The 21,171-nt window shown below is 38.2% G+C and overlaps 1 protein-coding gene across 3 annotated transcripts in view; it reads right to left on the bottom strand.

Annotated features, from left to right (window-relative positions):
• LOC123879241 (zinc transporter foi) overlaps window positions 1-21,171 on the bottom strand; it is a 66,918-nt gene that overhangs the window by 30,916 nt on the left and 14,831 nt on the right. The window contains exon 1 of one of the 3 annotated variants that reach the window (XM_045926870.1): window positions 15,058-15,143. The exons of 1 other annotated variant lie outside the window; for it this stretch is intronic. The gene's annotated coding sequence lies outside the window, so the exon portion shown is untranslated. Of the gene's footprint in view, window positions 1-9,852; window positions 9,917-15,057; window positions 15,144-21,171 lie in introns of those variants that run through there. One more of the 3 variants, XM_045926871.1, reaches the window with a different exon arrangement.

Genomic DNA, 21,171 nt, shown 5'->3' with positions numbered 1-21,171 from the left:
CTTACAGCTACCTGCCAAATTTCATGATTCTAGGTCAACGGGATGTACCCTATAGGTTTTCTTGACAGACACGACGGACGGACGGACGGACAGACAGACGGACGACAAAGTGATCCTATAAGGGTTCTGTTTTTCCTTTTGAGCTACGGTACCCTAAAAAGTAAATTCACACTGATGAAGTCGTGCAGAAAAACTAGTCCACAAAGTGGTAAGCAATGCCGTTTTACTTCTAAACAATGTGGCATTAAGCTGTCTATCAGCTAAATAAACACTACATAAATCTATTATTATATCTCCATTTATTCTGTCATGTTCCAACCGAAATTATTTCACACTTAGTTTAGTACACGTTTTTGTCTTTACGATTTACTAGTCGACGCCCGCGACTTCGCACGAGTGGATTTAGGTTTTTCGAAATCCCGTAGGAAATCTTTTATTTTCCGGGATAAAAATTAGCCTATGTGCTAATCCAGGATATTATCTATCACCATTCCAAATTTCAGCTAAATCCGTCTAGTAGTTTTTGCGTGAAGGAGTAACAAACATACACACACACACATACATACAAACTTTCGCCTTTACAATATCACAATGTGAAGTGTGATACAATAACGTACGACTCATCTACTACATAAATAACTATAAATAAACATTAAACAAAATGTATTATTTTCATCCATTTTTACGACGTCTTCATTTATTCTGTCTCAACTGAAATTACTACCTATTGTACTAGGTTAGCCTTAAAGATTTTAGACAGTAAAGCGAGTCTAAACGGCCGTCTGACTAATTTTCGCTTTGTAATTCTAATATATTGTTTTGTTTACAATAGCATCTGCTTACTGCTTGTTTATGTTTAGCTTCAAAAAAACTTTAGCTATATAGACTACTAGCTGATGCCCGCGACTTCGTCCGCGTGGGTTTAGGTTTTCCAAAATCCCGTGAGAACTCTTTGATTTTCCGGGATAAAAAGTAGCCTATGTGCTAATCCAGGATAATGTCTACCTTCATTCCAAATTGTAGCCAAATCCGTCCAGTGGTTTTTGCGCGAAGGAGTAACAAACATACACACACACACACATACACACAAACTTTCGCATTTATAATATTAAATTGTGATAGCTAAGAATAATATTATGGTAATCTAAAAGTATATAATATGTTGTACTGGCCTCTAAAGTGAAAACTTACAATTTTTCATACAATATGAGAAACGAGGGAAATAAACGAGTCACAGAGAGCCGCAGGGATCTAATCTGATCCAAATCCAAGATATTCAGTGGACATCTTTGACATATCTACGTCATACATCCGATTTTAATCCGAGGTACATCCGAGATATTCTCACGGATGAAGGAGAGAACTCGGATGACGTAAGTCGGATTTAGTGCGTAAGCTACCATACAAATAGTTCTATGACTACATCGGAACGTATTTTCACGGATTCGAATCGGATGCAGTGCGTAATCACCCTAAGGCTGAAATCTATAAAGCGCACTTTGACTTTGCTCTGACTTAAGATTGAGTTAAAACGAGACAGATTTATGTGAGAGATATAGCTCTGTCTCGTTTTAACTCTGTCTTAAGTCTAAGCAAAGGCAGAGCGCGCTCTATAGATCTCACCCTAAGACTAATCCGTATATTTTTAACTCTGTCAAAACAAGGAAAAAAACAAGAATACTTCAATCCGCATTATCGCTAGCTATTTCCAATTTCCTGTAAAGTAACGATATAACGGCACGTAACGGCGCTCTCAAGGCCCTAGTTTTCGTTATATAAAACCATTTATCTCTCGTTATCTACTGATAAACGAATAAACAATAGGTGATTCACTTATCTTTGAGATGTATTTGAGTTTATCATTATACTTATCATAGCTTCTTCAATACAATATGTATCTCACTCTTTGCATGCGGTGTTTACTTGAAATTAGCTTAACATTTTGTTTAAGTACCTATATGTGACCTTGTAATTTCAATGTAGATTTTTAGGGTTCCGTACCTCAAAAGGAAAAACGGAACCCTTATAGGATCACTTTGTTGTCTGTCTGCCTGTCCGTCTGTCGTGTCTGTCAAGAAAACCTATAGGGTACCTACTTGACCCGTTCCCGTTGACCTAGAATCATGAAATTTGGCAAGTTGGTAGGTCTTATAGCACAAGTAAGGGAGAATCTCCTAAAACCGTGAATTTGTAGCAACATTATTTAAAAAAAAATTAAAATGTGTTTCAATTTTCAAAGTAAGATAACTATACCAAGTGGGGTATGATAATATTATGAAAGGGTTTTACCTGTACCTACATTCTAAAACGGATTTATGTTTATTTTCATGTATAAATAGTTTTTGATTTATCGTGCAAAATATCAGAAAAAATACCCGAGTACGGAACCTTTGCTGCGCGAGTCTGATTCGCACATGGCCGGTTTTAAGTCACCAACAAATCACAAACGAAACTGTTTTCCAATTGAATTTCGAATGTTTTCGAAATCACTTGCAAAGCGTTATTTTCGTTACGATGAGTAATGGCTAACTAATATCAATATTCGGTAACGAAACGCGGTGACGCGCCGAATTCGTTATGACTGGCATTTTCCGCCGGATCTGCCCACGTTGTTTGCCAAGCGTTATAGACCAGGAGCTGGTGAACTATTTGCGTAGAGCTTTTATATACCGGGGATCACAGCTAATACTATTAATGCGAAAGCGTTTGTTTGTTGGTTTGTCCTTCAATCACACCGCAAGAGAGCAATAGATCCATGTGGTTTTTTTTGCATAAAAAGTATATTAGACTACATCATCACTTACCACCAGGTGAGTTTGCAGTCAAGGATTAACTTGTAACTCACACATACCTACATAAACCCTAGTTCGTCCCTTTTGTCTACGTAAAAGATTAATGCTTAATTGTAAGACCAGTCTTACGAAAGGCTATAATGCCAAAAAAAGAAAGGTAATCCACCAATTGATTTTTGCCCGACTACGGCAAAGCCAAAAGAAAGGGTTATGATTTTAGCCGTCTATGTATGTATTTATGTATTTATATGTGTTCCACCATAGCGCCTAAACTACTGAGATGATTTTGATGAATGAGGTGTCAATCGATTCATTATTATGGCCCGGGCGACATAGGCTACATTTTATTCAGAAAAAAATCGACCTAACGGATGCTACATCCAAAAAAGTAGGGTTTCCAAAGTTTTTTTGCTTTTGTATCGAGTGAGAATATCAAATGAAAGAGGAAAAAATCGGAGTTCATGAATATAAATATAGTACAATGTTAAAATACACCGAGAGACAGAAGAATCGGCAGGTCGCGGGTAGTAGTAGTCGGGTTTTAGTGCTGTTTATCTTTATCTTGTGACATGTATAAACACTAAGAACAAATCAGTCACTCGCTCTCGTACCGTTATGCAAGCGTTCGTAAATTTACCGCCAAGGCCGTCTAAAATTGTAATAAGTTAGCTACAAAAGTCAAGGCGAATTGCGGACTAGTTTTTTTTTTTTTTAATAAAAAAGTAGTTTACGTAATTTAATTCGTGAATCCTTACTTAGGTTTTGGTAAAATCATCTTTATGGAAAGCAGGTAATAAATAGGTAGACCGTTTTATTAGGGTTCTGCATCTCAAAAGTCTGGATGGAAGTCAAAAAGGTAAGTCTGGATAAGGAATTGCTACGTTTCTCCACTAAGCAAGTACTAGAGGCCATTCAGAGAATGACCAGAGGAAAATCACCTGGGTACGACAGCCTAAGCGTCGAACATTTGAAGTACGCGGGTTTCCACTTACCCAGGGTGCTAGCAATGTTTTACTCGCTCTGCGTCAGTCATGCATACATCCCGGCGAACATGATGAAAACTGTAGTGGTCCCTATCGCTAAAAATAAAACGGGTGACCTTTCTGATAAGTCCAACTATAGACCCATATCGCTTGCTACCATAATGGCTAAGGTGTTGGACAGTCTGTTTGATAGGAAGTTGAGCGAAACACTTGAAATCCATGATGCTCAGTTTGGTTTTCGTCCTGGACTGTCAACTGAGACCGCGATATTTAGTTTAAAACAGACTGCCCAATATTATACGAGCAGAAAAACACCCGTGTACGCCTGCTTCCTCGATCTCTCAAAAGCCTTTGATTTAGTTTCTTACGATATATTATGGCAAAAGATGGAGGCTGCAGGTGTGCAAGGGGAGTTGCTTAAAATCATGCAGTTTTGGTATGCAAACCAAACAAATAATGTTAGGTGGGGGAAGGAGCTCTCTGATTCATACAGGCTGGAGTGCGGGGTGAGGCAGGGGGGGTTGACGTCACCGAAGCTCTTCAGCCTGTATGTGAACGAGCTCATAATGGAACTCAGCAGCAAGCCAGTAGGGTGTTGGATAGACGGCGTTTGTGTAAACAACTTTAGTTATGCCGATGATATGGTGTTGCTGGGTCCCACGGCTGGTTCGATCAGGGAGCTACTCCAAACCTGCCAGGAGTATGCTGCCAAACATGGTTTAATATATAATGTGAATAAAAGCCAATACATGATCTTTAAGGCCCCTCGTAAGCAGGTGCAATACGAGCCAAGAATTTCCCTGAACGGGGCTGCACTCACACGAGTGCCGCAGTACAAATACTTGGGCCACTACGTTACGGAGGACCTTAGGGATCATGTTGACATTGAAAGAGAGAGAAGGGCATTGGCAGTAAGATGCCATATGTTGGCCCGCAGGTTTGTCCGATGTAGTAAAGATGCAAAAATAACGCTGTTTAAAGCATATTGCCAAAATTTCTACTCGGGAGGCCTGTGGGTCAACTACTCAAAGAAAGCCATAGACACCCTAAGGGTGCAGTATAACAACGGGTTCAGGATGCTGTTGGGCTTGCCGCGGTTTTGTTCAGCGTCAGGTATGTTCGCAGTGGAGCGGACTGATGACTTCTTTGCCATAATGCGGAAGAAGTCATCATCACTGCTGACAAGACTGCGTTCAGGTACCAACCGCATCCTGAACATGTTTGCAGATAAGTTGGACTCACCAATACTTGAACACATGATTCAAGTGTTGGTGAGGCAACAATAATTGTAAATCGTTCTTTCCACTACAACATTATATTACTAACATTAGTTTTTAAGCATCATAATTGTCTACTAACAAAGTGAGTCCTGGTTGCTCTAAATAAAGATTTATTATTATTATTATTATAAAAGGCAAAAAGGAACCCTTTGGTGTTTTAGATTTTTCTAAACATATGTAGTTTTAAAATTACAGGGGCTCAAAGATTTGTATGAAAATTTTTAAGACCGTGTAACTTTGAAATTGAATATTTTAACAGAAATCTGGAAAACCACAAACATATTTATTAGTTTCTAGAATATGTCTGCAAAATTTCATGGACTTTGGTTGCTTAATATTGAAATGAAATTGGAACTACGTTTGTATGAAGCGAGTGACGGAGAGACCCCTCTTAATACACTGCGTTGTCTGTCTGTCAAGAAACCTATAGGGTAGGTACTTCTCGTTGACTTAGAATCATGAAATTTGGCAGGTAGGTAGTAGGTAGGAAGATCCGAAAACAGTGAATTTGGGTTTAAATCACAAAAAAATGTGTTCACAAAACATTTAATTCACTAAATCACATATAGATGGCGCAGGCCGTTATTAACTGGCAGAGTTCTATATAAAGGTGTTAGGTATAATCTTGTACGAGGGTACGGAACTCTTCGTATGCGAGACCGACTCGCACTTAACCGGTTTTATAATAGCAAGTCCGATTCCTCGTAGTATAAAAATGCAATAAGTGATATATTTCATAAATCAAAACACTCTTTACAACAATCTCAACAAAACAAATACAAGAGTCAAATTGCAATCGACGATGCTCAAATAGTTCTCAGAAGACACTCAACTAAAGCCATGGTTATACAGAACGCGCGACGGTATCCTAGTTTTTTTTTAAATCTTTAATTTAACAGGGCTCTCTCCGTCTCTTACTCCAAACAATCGTAGTTCCAACTTCATTTGAATATTAAGCAACCAAAGTCCATGAAATTTTGCAGACATATTCTAGAAACTAATATCTGTGCCTGTGGTGTTTTAGAGTTTTCTAAAAATATGTAGTTTTAAAGTTACAGGGGCTCAAAGATTTGTATGTGAATTTTTAAAACCGCGTAACTTTGAAATTGAATATTTTAACAGAAATCTGGCAAACCACAGGCCTATTTCTAGAATATGTCTGCAAAATTTCATGGACTTTGGGGTCTTAATATTCAAATGAAATTGGAACTACGTTTGTATGGAGCGAGTGACGGAAAGACCCCTCTTAAGGAGTTTTTTCTTTTCGAAACATGTCGCCCCGTAAGGCATCTACATTTATTAAATTACCTACTTTCATAAGGCCTTCTTGTACAACTGTAACAGAGCCCTAGCCTCATCCGACAGAGGTAGGGATGTATTAAGGATGTAACCCCAAATTCACGGTTTTCGTATTTTTTCCTTAACTTGTGCTATAAGACCTATCTACCTGCCAAATTTCATGATTCTAGTCTACGAGAAGTACCCTATAGGTTTTCTTAACAGACACAACAGATTGACAGGCGGACAGACAGACAGACAAGGAAGTGAGCCTATAAGGGTTCCTTATTTCCTCTCGAGGTATGGAACCCTAAAAAAACTTATAGGAGTCGCGTGATCGCGTTGGATTCGCTGCCGCTACGCGTCCTATCTGACCAAGGTTTTATTCTATACCAAGAATCGTTATGCAGACGCGCAAAAAACTGTCTGTATGTCCTTCCCAACGTCCGTTAAACCAAGCGTGTGCCATATAATTTTTTGCATATTTATAGCTTTATAGTTTTGTAATATAGACCTTATTTTCCATTAGAATAAGATTCGATTTGCATTAAACTGTATTACTAATAGATTCTATAGACATGCCAACTTCCAACTCCATACACGGATTAATCTAATAATGGATGGTTTTGTAATATTAGACCGTATGTTTTGGGGTTCCGTATCGAAAGGGTGACAACGGAACCCTATTACTAAGCCTCTGCTGTCCGTCCGTCCGGTCTGTCTGTCTGTAAGCTGCATTTAATGAACCGTAATAGGTAGAGGGTTGAAACTTTTACATAGTGTGTAATGTGTATCTATTGCCGCTATAACAACAAATAATAAAAAATTCAAAATGGCCGCCATACAAATAAAAAAAAAAAAAAAAAAAAGTATAATATTATGTACAGTGATACTCTTCGTGTGCGAGTCCGACTCGTACTTGACGGGTTTTACCCCCCACCCAAAAAAAGGGGTGTTATAAGTTTGACGTGTGTATCTGTCTGTGGCATCGTAGCTCCTAAAGTAATGAACCGATTTTAATTTAGTTGTTTTTTGTTTGAAAGGTGGCTTGATCGAAAGTGATCTTAGCTATCATCCAAGAAAATCGGTTCAGCCGTTTGAAAGTTATGAGCTCTTTTCTAGTTACTGTAACCTTCACTTGTCGGGGGTGTTATAAATTTTTAATTTACACTTGTTATTAGAATCGATTTACATTGCCGCGTACCTATTACTAATAGATTCTATAGATATGCCAACTCCATAATACATGGATGTAGTAATAATATTGGACCTCACTTTCAATTTGGACTGACGTGTATTCATAATAGATTGTATAGACATGGCACCATTCAATTTCATAGATGGATATCGATTTATCTTTAAAGTAAGGTAAGGAAAACTAAAGTACATAATATCAAGAAAGAAAGAAATGTATAATGCATAGATTTTGAGATCTCACTCGGCATATTTGCTCTTAATCAACTGTCATGTCAAAAATACGGTCCACTTTTAAATTAAGGACTAAAATTGTACTTTTGTCATGCGTCACGAGAGTTGGCACATAGAACAAATATGGCGAGTGAGTTCTCAAAATGTACGCACTATTTTCAAATGGAGTATAATAAACGTTGTGTCTATTAGGAGTTAAAGTCTTAAGACTTGCTATAACACTGATCTTCCATGAAACTACCGTATAATATTCAGTGAGGCTGAACAAGGAGAGAAGTTAATATATCTTTAGATAGATAGAAACACTTTATTGCACACAAAAACACATGTAAAGGATCACAACACAGAAGAAGAAAACAGAAAAAACAATTGTGTGCAAAGGCGGCCTTATTGCTTGGAGCAATCTCTACCAGGCATAGCTTTCTCTGGTACTAACTTTTTTCGTACAGAAACCATAGGCTCTTTACCGATTGGTTGGTCACTCAAAACGGTTAACGCCCACTGGCTATATTTGTCTTTCGTCATTTGTATGGAATTACGTGACAGAGAGAGCTGTATATCAACTTTTCTCTCTCGGATAGCGTATTCAAGCTGAACTAATAAACACGCGACTTGTTGGTTCATCTGTAGGAGGTTTAATAAACGCCGTGCACTAAAAACCGGTGCAGCGAAATATGACATTTAATTCTTGCACAAAAAAGACCATGTTTATATGCACATAATTGACTTTCAATAATGAATCTAATCCCACAGCAATACGGGTCATTATGAAAACATTAGATTCGCTAAAGATCATTGCATAGATATTTTTATGTCTTATGCCAAGAAGTTGATGTAAATAAATACCTACCTACAAAGTAATTTCGAAATAAATGAATCATTTCTATTAGGATTCTTTACTCATGGTATTAACAGAACCTATTAAGGTGGATGCGACGGGTCTGCCCGCGAAATTCAAATTTCATTTCGTTTTTCGCAATTTGTATACTAATACGACAAAGTAGGCTTATGGCATTCTATTTGCGACAATATCAGTATCATCCCCACCTATTTATATAAAAATCTTTACTTGAAAGGGTCCAGTTTAAGAAATTAGCTCTAGTATCGACTGTAACTCACAAATTAATCGAAACTAGAGCTAATTAATTAAGATGGACCTTATCAAGTAAAGATTTTTATGTAAACACGTGGAAATGATACTGCCATTGTCGCAACTAGAATGCCATAAGCCTACTTTGTCGTATTAGTTTACAAATTGCGAGAAATCAAATAAAATTTGAATTTCGCGGGCAGACCCGTCGCTTGCCCCTTCCGTTTTCCGTCCGTCCGTCTGTCTGTTGCGAACCGTAATACACTCCGACTCACACTTGACTTAAATTGTAATAGAATTTCTCTTCGTTTGTTTGAGTCATTGTGTACTTATCACGCAACAATCACTAGACCGTTTGAGATGAAACTTTCACAATTAGAAAGCAAAATGCATTTTTAAAATTATCATCATCGTCACGATAAAAGACCCTACCTATCTGCCAAATTTCATGATTCAAGGTCCACGGGAAGTACCGCATAGGTTTTCTTGACAGACACGACCGATGGACGGACGAACGCCGGACGGACGGATGGGCAGACAGTCAGACAGACAGACAACAAAGTGATCCTATAATGTTTACCGTTTTTCCTTTTGAGGTACGGAAAATAAATTCCGAAAGCCTGCCTATTTAATTCTATTAAAACTAGGACCAATATAGGTACTGCAAAACCTGCATACTGCATTACTATGCCTATACGTTAGTCGTTATATACCTACTAAGTACATTCAACTATAATTTTATGCGTAATCAAACTTAAATAATAAGTAACCTCCAATAATTTGTTATAACGAAAACGCCGTATATACTGTTTCATCATAATCTATTCTATAAAAGTATAGTATTATTAACTATTCAATTTAGCAATTTCTAAACGAACATTCTACACAGATCAAGGCAAATAAAAGATCACAGACTAAAAAACAGAACAGACACGACAAAATCATTATTTAAAAAAAAGTAACATGTAAATATCTAAGTAATAAAAAGAGTTTCCGCTCACCGACACGAGTTGGCACCGCTGCGCCGAAGCAGGTTTAAAATTAGAACGCGTCGAGGCGCACGCGCAGCGAGAACGAAACGGAACGATAAGCTATCGCGGCGATAAGCGGCCGTTACGTCTAACGACGCGAGCGTTACGTGGCAAAGAGTAGGTTTGCTTTGCAGAGGTGACGCATAAATTATTTCTATTCTTATACCTACGCAACACGTGGTGGCTATAACAATATAATCTTTTGTACAGAAATACTTACCATACCCAGCAATGATGCAAACAATAAAGCTTGTTTATTATCAAACTAGAGGATGCCCGCGACTTCGTCCGCGTGGATTATCCCATGGGAACTGTTTGATTTTCCGGGATAAAATACCTATGTCAATAACAGGGACGCAATCTACCTCGGCTAATTGGTTTAGCGGGTGGGTTTTTAGAAATCCCGTGGGAACTCTTTGATTTTCCGGGATAAAAAGAAAATCTATCCCTGGGATATAAGCTACCTCTGGCTTGATCGAGAGTGTTCTTAGCTATAATCCAAGAAAATCGATTCAGCCGTTTGAAAGTTATCAGCTCTTTTCTAGTTACTGTAACCTTCACTTGTTGGGGGTGTTATTTTTTAATTTACACTTGTGTTTAATGGCTTTTAGTAGTGCCACACCAGTTGTTTAAATTAAGGACAAAAATTGTACTTTTGACACATAGAGCTAAAATGGAGATCTCAAAATGTATGAATTATATCAGTTTATTGCTTTTGAAAATGTTAATTCCCACACAATACCACCGTCATAGTTGTTTGCAAGACCCAAGTAATAAAACGTGGATAAGATAATATTAATAACAATAAATAATTAAAAATATAACTTAGACTTGACTGAACATTGTGGAGGTCGAAAGGGCAAAGTGATTTAAAAGATAAATCATACTTGATTGTAGCAAATAAGTAATGCCTACATTTAATTATAGTTAACGGGAAAATGGCCTCAACAGAATAATCATAAAAATCTCTTCTGTAATTGGAGAGGAAAGATGGAATAAAAATAAGTCACACAAATCTGATATGATACACTACTTGGTATAATAATCTTACTTTGAAAGTTGAAAATACTATTTGTTCATAAAAACTTCGTTATAATCTCTTAAAATAATAGGCTGTGAAAAGTAGCAGACAGACAAAGCACACTTGCGCATCACACTATCACACTAATATTATAAAGGCGAAAGTTTGTATGTGTGTGTTTGTTACTCCTTCACGCAAAAACCACTGGACGGATTTGGCTGAAATTTGGAATGGAAATAGATAATATTCTGGATTAGCACATAGGCTACTTTTTATCCCGGAAAATCAAAGAGTTCCCACGGGATTTCGAAAAACCTAAATCCACGCGGGCGAAGTCGCGGGCATCGGCTAGTTCATAATATAAGTATGGATTATTATCTAAAACATTATGGTTGTCTTATAAAAAAACCCGGCCAAGTGCGAGTCAGACTCGCGCATCGAGGGCTCCATACTCGGGTTTTTTCCGACATTTTCCACGACAAATCAAAAACTATTAAGTATGTATAAAAATAAATAAAAATCTGTTTTAGTATGTATGTCAACGGGAATAGGTTTTCTTGACAGACACGACAGACGGACAGACAGACAGTCAGAGAACAAAAAGACCCTAAAAACCACGAGCCAAGCCACGAGCTATTGCCTCTGAGAGGAAACGCGTATTTTCCTACCAATTAGAACCTCTGCATTAATATGTTATTCACACACTACAGGTAAGGAAAACCGAAGCGAACCTATCGAGGTCACATATCGTTACATTTAAGGCCGCTAACATGAATTTAATGTTTGAAATCGACACGTATTAAGGTGTATGTACAGTTGTACACATTTCGTTTATTACTTACCAGAGGATGCCCGCGACTTCGTCCGCGTGGATTTAGGTTTTTAAAGATCCCGTGGGAACTGTTTGATTTTCCGGGATAAAATAATGCCTATGTCAATTACAGGGACGTGAGCTACCTCGGTACCAAATATACAAAGTGGTTAAGCGGGTGGGTTTTTAGGAATCCCGTGGGAACGCTTTGATTTTCCGGGATAAAAAGTAGCCTATGTCCCCGGGATATAAGCTAACGCTGTACTAAATTTCGTCAGAATCGGTTAAATTGTTGGGCCGTGAAAAGGTAGCAGACAGAGAGACAAACAGACAGACAGACACACTTTCGCATTTATGGTTCCGTATATCAAAAGGAAAAAACCGGCCAGTGCGAGTCAGACTCGCGCACCGAGGGTTCCGTACTCGGTATTTTTCCGACATTTTGCACGATATATCCAAAAAATCATACAAAATTCCAAACCCCTGCCAGGAATCGAACCCGGGACCTCCCACTAATAAGACCACGACGCTTACAACTGCGCTAGCGAGGTCCTCAAACCATTTAGAACACTTTCAAGTAAAGATTTTTATGTAATCCTGTGAAGATGACACTGCCATTGGCGGAATTAGAATGCCATAACCCTACTTTGTCGTATTAGTTTACAAATTGCGAAAAACCAAATTACATTTGAATTTCGCGGGCAGACCCGTGTCATGCATCTTAACGTAGAACCGTTTTTAAAAACCTCTCAAATGCCTTATTACTGCGATTATTTCGTTATCAAATCCCAGACAATGTATTAATTTTACATGTTAATTAAATATAATTATATATTCAGAGATATCATTGTGAATTCGATTGACTTATTTAATTGCTTTTTGAAATGGCACACAATTAGTTATGGCAATCAACTTGTTTACCAGTGCCATGACTTTCTATACTGCAGAAATCTTCCATTTATAATTTCATTATAAATTACTAGCTGATGCCCACGACTTCGTTCGCCTGGATACAGGTTTTTAAAAATCCCGTGGGAACTCTTTGATTTTCCGGGATAAAAAGTAGCCTATGTGCTAATCCAGGGTATAATCTATCTCCATTCTAAATTTCAGCCCAATCCGTCCAGTAGTTTTTGCGTGAAGGAGTAACAAACAAACATACACACACACACACACACACACACACACACACACACACACATACACACTTTCTCCTTTATAATATTAGTGTGATAATCCATACTAATAATATTATAATGCGAAACTGTGTCTGTATGTCTGTCTGCTACCTTTTCACGGCCCAACAGTTTAACCGATTCTGACGAAATTTGTTACAGGCTTAGCTTATATCCCGGGGACGGACATAAGCTACTTTTTATCCCGGAAAATCAAAGAGTTCCCACGGGATTCCTAAAAACCTATCCGCTTAACCTATTTGTATGAAATTTGGTGCCGAGGTAGCTTGCGTCACTGTAATTGACATTCTAGCATTCCAACGTACAAAAAACTAGCAGTTTAGGCAACTTTTTATCCCGGAAAATCAAATGGTTCCCAAGGGATCTTTAAAATCCTAAATCCACGCGGACGGAGACGCGAGCATCCTCTAGTAATTAATAAGATTGAGAGTGGACGATTTCTTTGCAATTAAGTACCTATCACTACCCATATTATAAATGTGGAAAGTTTCTCCTTCAATCACGCCGCAACGGCGCAACAGAGCAAAGGATCAACGTGATTTTTTGCAACGGCTTATTTTTTATGTGGTGGAGTTTGCAAGATAAATCAAAAACTATAGGCATAAAAATAAATAAAAATCTGTTTCAGAATGTACAGGTAAAGCGCTTCAATGTGATACCCCACTTGGTATACTTATCTTGCTTTGAAAATTGAAAATACTAACTATTATTTGTTCATGAACAAATAATTGTTTTTTGGGATGTAACCACAAATTCACGGTTTTCAGATTTTTTCCTTTAAGTACTTGTGCTATAAGATCTACCTACCTGCCTAATTTCATAGTTCTATGTCAACGGGAAGTACCCTATAGGTTCTCTTGACAGACCAGACAGACAGACGGACTACAAAGTGATCAAAATTAAAAAAAAAATCAAAATTCAAAATATTTTTATTCAATTAGACTTTTACAAGTTCTTTTGAATCGTCAAAAGCATCTACCACTGGTTCGGAATGCCTTTCCTACCGAGAAGAACCAGCAACAAACTCGGCGGTTGCTCTTTTCAAAGATTTCAAAGATCATATTAGGGTTCCGTTTTTCCTTTTGAGGTGCGGAACCTTAAGACGTACTGAACATTCCAACTTGTCTCAAGTGTTAGTTGATATAATATGAACCTGATACAAGGTGTTCCCAGACTTGTAAACTGACAATAGTAAATTATGCTTTTGACACTATGGCGTTATTTGAAACGGCTGTAAGGTTTTGTATGTGGTAGGTAAAGCTTGGTTTACATAATCACCTACCCATCGCTGGTTCACTACAGAGCGCGGTTGTCCTCGATCCGGTGCTTCATTGCGACTTGATTGAAGGACAAACCAAAAACCGGCCAAGTGCGAGTCAGACTCGCGCACTGAGGGTTCCGTACTCGGGTATTTTTTCCAACGTTTTGCACGATAAATTAACAACATTCATTTTTTTTAATTGATGTGACCACAAATTCGTGGTTTTTAGATTTATTCCTGTACTTGTGCTATAAGATCTACCTATCCGCCTTTCATGATTCTAGGTCCACGGGAATTATCCTATAGGTTTCTTGACAGACACGACAGACGGACCGACGGACAGACAGACAGACAACGAAGTGATCCTATAAGGGTTCCGTTTTTCCTTTTAAGGTACGAAACCCTAAAAAGTTTTTGGGCTCTCTTCGGAATACACCTTTCTGCCGATGATGTTGCAAACTTTAAAGCTTAGAACTGATCAGCGTTTCGTCACCAATGAGTTTTTTTATATTCAGATACAAGTTAGCCCCTTGACTGCAATCTCACCTGGTGGTAAGTGATGATGCAGTCCAAGATGGAAGCGAGCTAACCTGGCAGGGATATGACAGTTTTCATTAAACCCATAGGTACTCCTTTGGTTTCTACACGGCATCGTACCAAACCTCTAAATTGCTTGGCCACAGCTTTGCCGGTAGGAGTTTTTTTAATTCATTATAGGCAAGCGCTTGAGCACAGTCACACCTGATGGAAAGTGATGATGTGGCCTAAGATAGAACGCGTTTACCTAGAAGATGCCTATTCACTCTTGTAGGGTGGTCTTCGTCTTCGTGAGTCTTCTAGCGCAAGGTCCACCGACTCTTCTTGAACAATATGTAAAAGCACTCACCAAATTTTTCGTCAATCCGTACAAGCGAGGTCAAATCCAAACACACAGAACCTTAACCTAACACCTTCAGGGGATGAAAGTCATCCCGCAACTGACCATAAAATTCCAAAAGCACTAGTATTTATACAGACAATCAACCAATGCGGAAGCAGGAAGGATGCGTTTTTGTGACAGTTCCAATTTCAAATTACGCTCCATTAGGCAGGATTGTTCGCGCCCTATTGTTGAACGTGGATTAACTTTTTTTTTCTTAAATCTCATTAGATTGAGGCAAAGATTCATGGTGGTACATCCTAATGTACATGGAGGTTTTTGTGTACTCCATATTGAAAGGGTTTTTGCACCAACCAGGTTTGGAAAAAACAGTTCTTTTTAGGTTCCGTACCTCAAAAGGACAAAAAAAACCCTAACAGGATCACTTTGTTGTCTATCTGTCTGTCACGAAACCTATATGGTACTTCTCGTTGACCTAGAATCATAAAATCTGGAAAGTAGGTAGGTTTTATAGCACAAGTAAAGGAAAAAATCCGAAAAGGATTTTCAGGTAGAAAAGGATCGGGTATCCTCCTGGTGGTAAGTGATGATGCAGTCTAAGATATGGAAGCGGGTTAACCTGGAAGGTGTGAATAGATGTAGCTAGTAAAAATAAAATATAGCAAAACTGAAAAAAGCCATTCATAGTACCGACCTATACAACCACTACAACAGTCTCAGACCGCCATGTTGGTGGAAAATCCGGCCAAGTGCGAATCAGACTCGCGCACCGAGGGTTCCGTACTCGGGTAATTTTTCCGACAATTTGCACAATAAATCAAAAAGATAATGCATAAAAAAAATAAGTAAATAAATAAGTAGCAAAATCTGTTTAAGAATATACAGGTACCCTTTCATAATATATGATACCCCACTTGGTATAGTTATCTTACTTTGAAAATTAAAACACATTTTAATTTCTTTTTAATGATGTAACCACAAATCCTTTTTTTTCGGATTTATTCCTTTACTTCTGCTTTAAGACCTACCTACGTGCCACATGATTCTAGGTCAATCAGTGCGAAGTACCCTATAGGTTTCTTGACAGACACGACGGACGGACAGACGGACGGCCAGACAGACAGACAACAAAGTGATCCTATAAGGGTTCCGTTTTTCCTTTTGAGGTACGGCACCCTAAAAACCTGGAAGGGGTATGGCAGTTTATAGGAGAGGTAGATAGAATATTAATTAATATGTTAGCGCAAGGAATTTCAGCCGATGACGAGGACGGCTAACCAAGATAGATAAGTAGGGTATTTATAAAATAATTTGAGAAAATCTCGGTTTGGATTATTTTAGGGATCCTTGAGTTTGGCACTCGGCCCAATGGGTCGGATTATGTCAATATAATGAGCTTCATTCACCTCGATGACGCGTATACTTCACCTACGAGACACACTGACTCTTGGCCTCTATCGAGAAGACCGGTATTTTTAGGGAGCGTACGTCCGTATGAAATACACTATAAATTAATTTATAACACCCCCGACAAGTGAAGGTTACAGTAACTAGGAAAGAGCTGATAACTTTCAAACGGCTGAACCGATTTTCTTGGATTATAGCTAAGAACACTAAAATCGGTTCATTAGTTTAGGAACTACAATGCCACAGCAGATACACAGATACACAGATACACACGTCAAACTTATAACACCCCTCTTATTGGGTCGGGGTTAAAAAAAGTGCGAGTTTTTTTTTTTAATTTATAGACTAGCGCTTGGCTGCAATTATACTTCGCGGGTAATGACGCAGCCTAAGATTGAGAGCGCTTGCCTTGAAGATGCCTACATAATATAAGTTAAAGTAAAGCCTAAATGCGTTTGTGCACTCATTCGTATTCGTTTTCGTAAAAATATGGTCCGCATTTTTACGTCGAAAATCCATCAAATACGAATCGGTAACAAGTGTAAATTAAAAATTTATAACACCCCCGACAAGTGAAGGTTACAGCAACTAGGAAAGAGCTGATAACTTTCAAACGGCTGAACCGATTTTCTTGGACTATTCCGCGCCTACGATCCAAAGTATCTGAGTTTTCCAAAACATCATTTTCAAATAAATAATAATGTATCTAGGCTTGACATTAATTTTGTCAATTGACATAATATTATGAACCTAACGGTTATCTAACCTTCTTTTCTACAAGAAAACTAGAAAAGAGCTGATAACTTTTAAACGGCTGAACCAATTTTTTTGGATTATAGCTAAGAACACTCTCGATCAAGCCACCTTTCAAACAAAAAAAAAGTAAATTAAAATCGGTTCATTCGTTTAGGCGCTACGATGCCACAGACAGATACACAGATACACAGACACACAGACACACAGATACACGCGTCAAACTTATAACACCCCTCTTTTTGGGTCGGGGGTTAAAGATACGAATGAGTAAACACATACACGTACGTACGGTTTGTATGACGGCCACTTTGAATCGTATTTTTACGAAAACGAATACGAATAAGTGCACAAACGCCCTAAGTATAGTACGCGAAAGATTGAGATGGCAATATGTGTGGGGACGCCTCGCATACCCGCACAGCCCCCGTCCTAACCCGGTGCGGGATAGCGCGGGTGACGCGTGTGTGCAGGCACCTCCCGCCTCATACCCCGATTGCCATCTCGACCTGTCGCGTACTATACAGTCCGACAATGCTCTTTTGGCACGTGGTCAAAATCGGAACTAACGCCGCCATCTTGAGTGTAGTGCAAGTGCACTTGTTGATAGTTCGCTGTGTCGGCATAAAGCTACAACAGCGCCCTCACTCAAGTGCCAAAAGAGCCTTGTCGGACTGTACTACGTGAGAGCTGTCAAGTGAACATTGCATCCATATTTGGATTCGAACCGACGACCTCGCGGTCACGGCTGCTCTATTTCATTGCCAGTCGATTGTTATTCAATCACCGTTATTTTATGAGTGGTCCGTTTCATCTGACGAGAGGGAAAATGAATCAATGTTATGTGTATGTTGGTTTCCTCGTATCTACGAAACGTTCGATCTATAAAATCACACTAATTATAAAGGCGAAAGTTTGTGTGTATGTTACACTTTCACGCAAAAACTACTGGACGGATTTGGCTGAAAAGAATGGAGATAGATTAATACCCTGAATTAATGCATAGGCTACTTTAATCCCGGAAAATTAAAGAGTTCTCCAGCTAATCATTGCGCGGTCATTTTGATTATTACTTCTTGGTATAGCGGTAATAAAAATACCAACACATTTTGTGAAAATACCAAATATCTAGATAGAGAGTTATGGTTCATGAGATCCAGGTCGCTGACAGACAGACGGACGAATGGACGGACAGCGGAGGCTGTCCATTCGGGTACGGAACCCTAAAAAACATAACAGGTACCTATGTGTTTCAAACCAACCGCCGAGTTTCTTGCTGGTTCTTCTCGGTAGGAAAGGTATTTCGAACCAGTGGTAGATGCTTTTGACGATTCAAAAGAACTTGTAAAAGTCTAATTGAATATTATTTTGAATTTTGATTTTTTTTTTTGAAAACGGTCGAGTTACATCTAAGGAAGAATCGGCAAAGTTGAATTTAGAGAAGATTCTAAAAATAATAAATACTAGCTGATGCCAGCGACTTCGTTCGCCTGGGTATAGGTTTTTGAAAATCCCGTAGGAACTCTTTAATCTCCGGGATAATCTATCTCCATTTTTTTCAGCCAAATCCGTGCAGTAGTTTTTAAGTTAAAGAGTTACAAGATACACATAGAAACACAAACTTTCGCTTTTAGAATATTAGTGTAATTTTCACGGGAGGATAATACGGTTTTTGGAGATAGGTTCAAAGTATGTAATACGAATTGGTTTGTGATTTGTTTACAATCCTAACTAAACTAATCCTAAGGAACAAAATGTATAATTAAAATGTGTAACTCTGTGGGCGGTACTATAGTAAATAAATAAATAAATAAACTAAAAAAACAAATACTAAACAAATACCTAAAATAATACAAGTAAAGACATTTAAACATTTCATTATTAACAGGCAGAACAACTTAAAATATGACTGAGTCAAGAAAAAGTAGCCATTTGGCTTCTTTTTGTTGTATTATTTAACTACTGCCTGATGCTCGCGACTTTATGTTTTAAAAATCCCTTGCGAACTTTGATTTTCCGGGATAAAAACTAATCTATGTCAATCTCCAGGGCTTTTACCTATATCCATACAAAAAATGACGTCAATCCGTAGTTCTCTTGAGACAGGATTGACGGAACAACCAACAAATAAAGACACTTTTGCATTGTATAATATGACCAGTGATTAAATTTTTTTCAAAATTTTCTCACGAAGTCTCTGCTACTAATGCATCTTAATTAACCCCCAACCCAAAAAGAGGGGTGTTATAAGTTTGACGTGTATATCTGTCTGTGGCAGCGTAGATCCTAAACCAATGAACCGATTTTAATTTTGTTTTTTTTTTTTTGTTTGAAAGGTGGCTTGATCGAGAGTGTTCTTAGCTATAATCCAAGAAAATCAGTTCAGCCGTTTGAAAGTTTTACTGTAACCTTCACTTGTCGGGGGTGTTATAAATTTTTAATTTACACTTGTTCATACAAATCTAAACATATCAAACGAAAAGCCGGTTGACTGATGGATTGACTTATCTATCGACGCACAGCTCAAGCTATTGGACGGATCTGGCTAAAAGGCATAAAGTTAGCTATTATGACATAGACAACCGCTAAGGATTTTTGAAATTCAACCTCTAAGGGGTAAAATAGGGGTTCGAAATTAGTGTGGTCTACGTTATCTTTCTCTAAACTAAATTTAGAGTGTCTGCATCTTTTTCTTTTTAGTATTACTAAAAAAGGACTGAACACATAAATTTTAGTGCGCGCTACAAATTTAAACAATAGGCTGGCGACTGGCAGCTAAACTTCTAAAGTCACAAGGTTTGATAGCTCTAAATTAAAAAAAACTGTCAAACCGTGTCTGTACTTTTCATATTACACTAGCTGACGCCCGCGACTTCGTCCGCGTGGATTTAGATTTTTCGAAATCCCGTGGGAACTCTTTGGTTTTCCGGGATAAAAAGTAGCCTATCTGCTAGTCCAGGATATTATCTATCTCCATTCCGAGTTTCAGCCAAATCCGTTCAGTAGTTTTTGCGTGAAGGAGTAACAAACATACACACACACACACACACACACACACACACACACACACACACACAAACACACACACATACAAACTTTCGCCTTTATAATATTAGTGTGGTTAGTAAGAAGAGGATGTGAGTAATAGTTTAGTTTAATTTAGTTATGGTTTCCTCAAAACTGCTCTACATTTCAAATAAATGTCTTTGGTTAGAGTACAATTTATAGTTTCCAAGAAAACTAGACAACTAAAAAGACAAGTAAAAAGTCTAAAAACAGACAATTAGTGGCGCCTCCGAGCGGAACGCGAAGGTTGAATGAAAAAGGTGCCTGAATACCTGCGCGCTTTACTTTTAGCAGGAAAGACTTTTTACTGGGCTTTTTAGGGTTCCGTACCTCAAAAGGAAAAACGGAACCCTTAAAGAAACACTTTGTTGTCTGTCTGTCTGTCTGTCCGTCCGTCCGTCGTATCTGTCGAAAACCTATAGGGTGAAAAAGGTGCCTGAATACCTGCGCGCTTTACTTTTAGCAGGAAAGACTTTTTACTGGGCTTTTTAGGGTTCCGTATCTCAAAAGGAAAAACGGAACCCTTAAAGAAACACTTTGTTGTCTGTCTGTCTGTCCGTCCGTCCGTCGTGTCTGTCAAGAAACCTATAGGGTACTTCCCGTTGACCTAGAATCATGATATTTGGCAGCTAGGTAGGCATTATAGCACAAGTACAGAAATAAATCTGAAAACCGCGAATTTTGTGGTCGCATCATTTAAAAAAAAATCAATTTTCAAAGTAAGATAACTATTACCAAGTGGGGCATCATATGAAAGGGCTTAACTTTACATTAATAAAACAGATTTTTATTTATTTTTATGTAAAATAGTTTTTGATTTATTGTGCGAAATGTTAGAAAAATACCCGAGTGCGGAACCCTCAGTGCGCGAGTCTGAGTCGCACTTGGCCGCTT

The sequence above is a fragment of the Maniola jurtina genome, chromosome 27 (genome assembly GCF_905333055.1).
Source record: "Maniola jurtina chromosome 27, ilManJurt1.1, whole genome shotgun sequence".
Classification (NCBI taxonomy): Eukaryota; Metazoa; Arthropoda; class Insecta; order Lepidoptera; family Nymphalidae; genus Maniola; species Maniola jurtina.
This window is presented reverse-complemented; position numbering and strand designations above follow the sequence as displayed.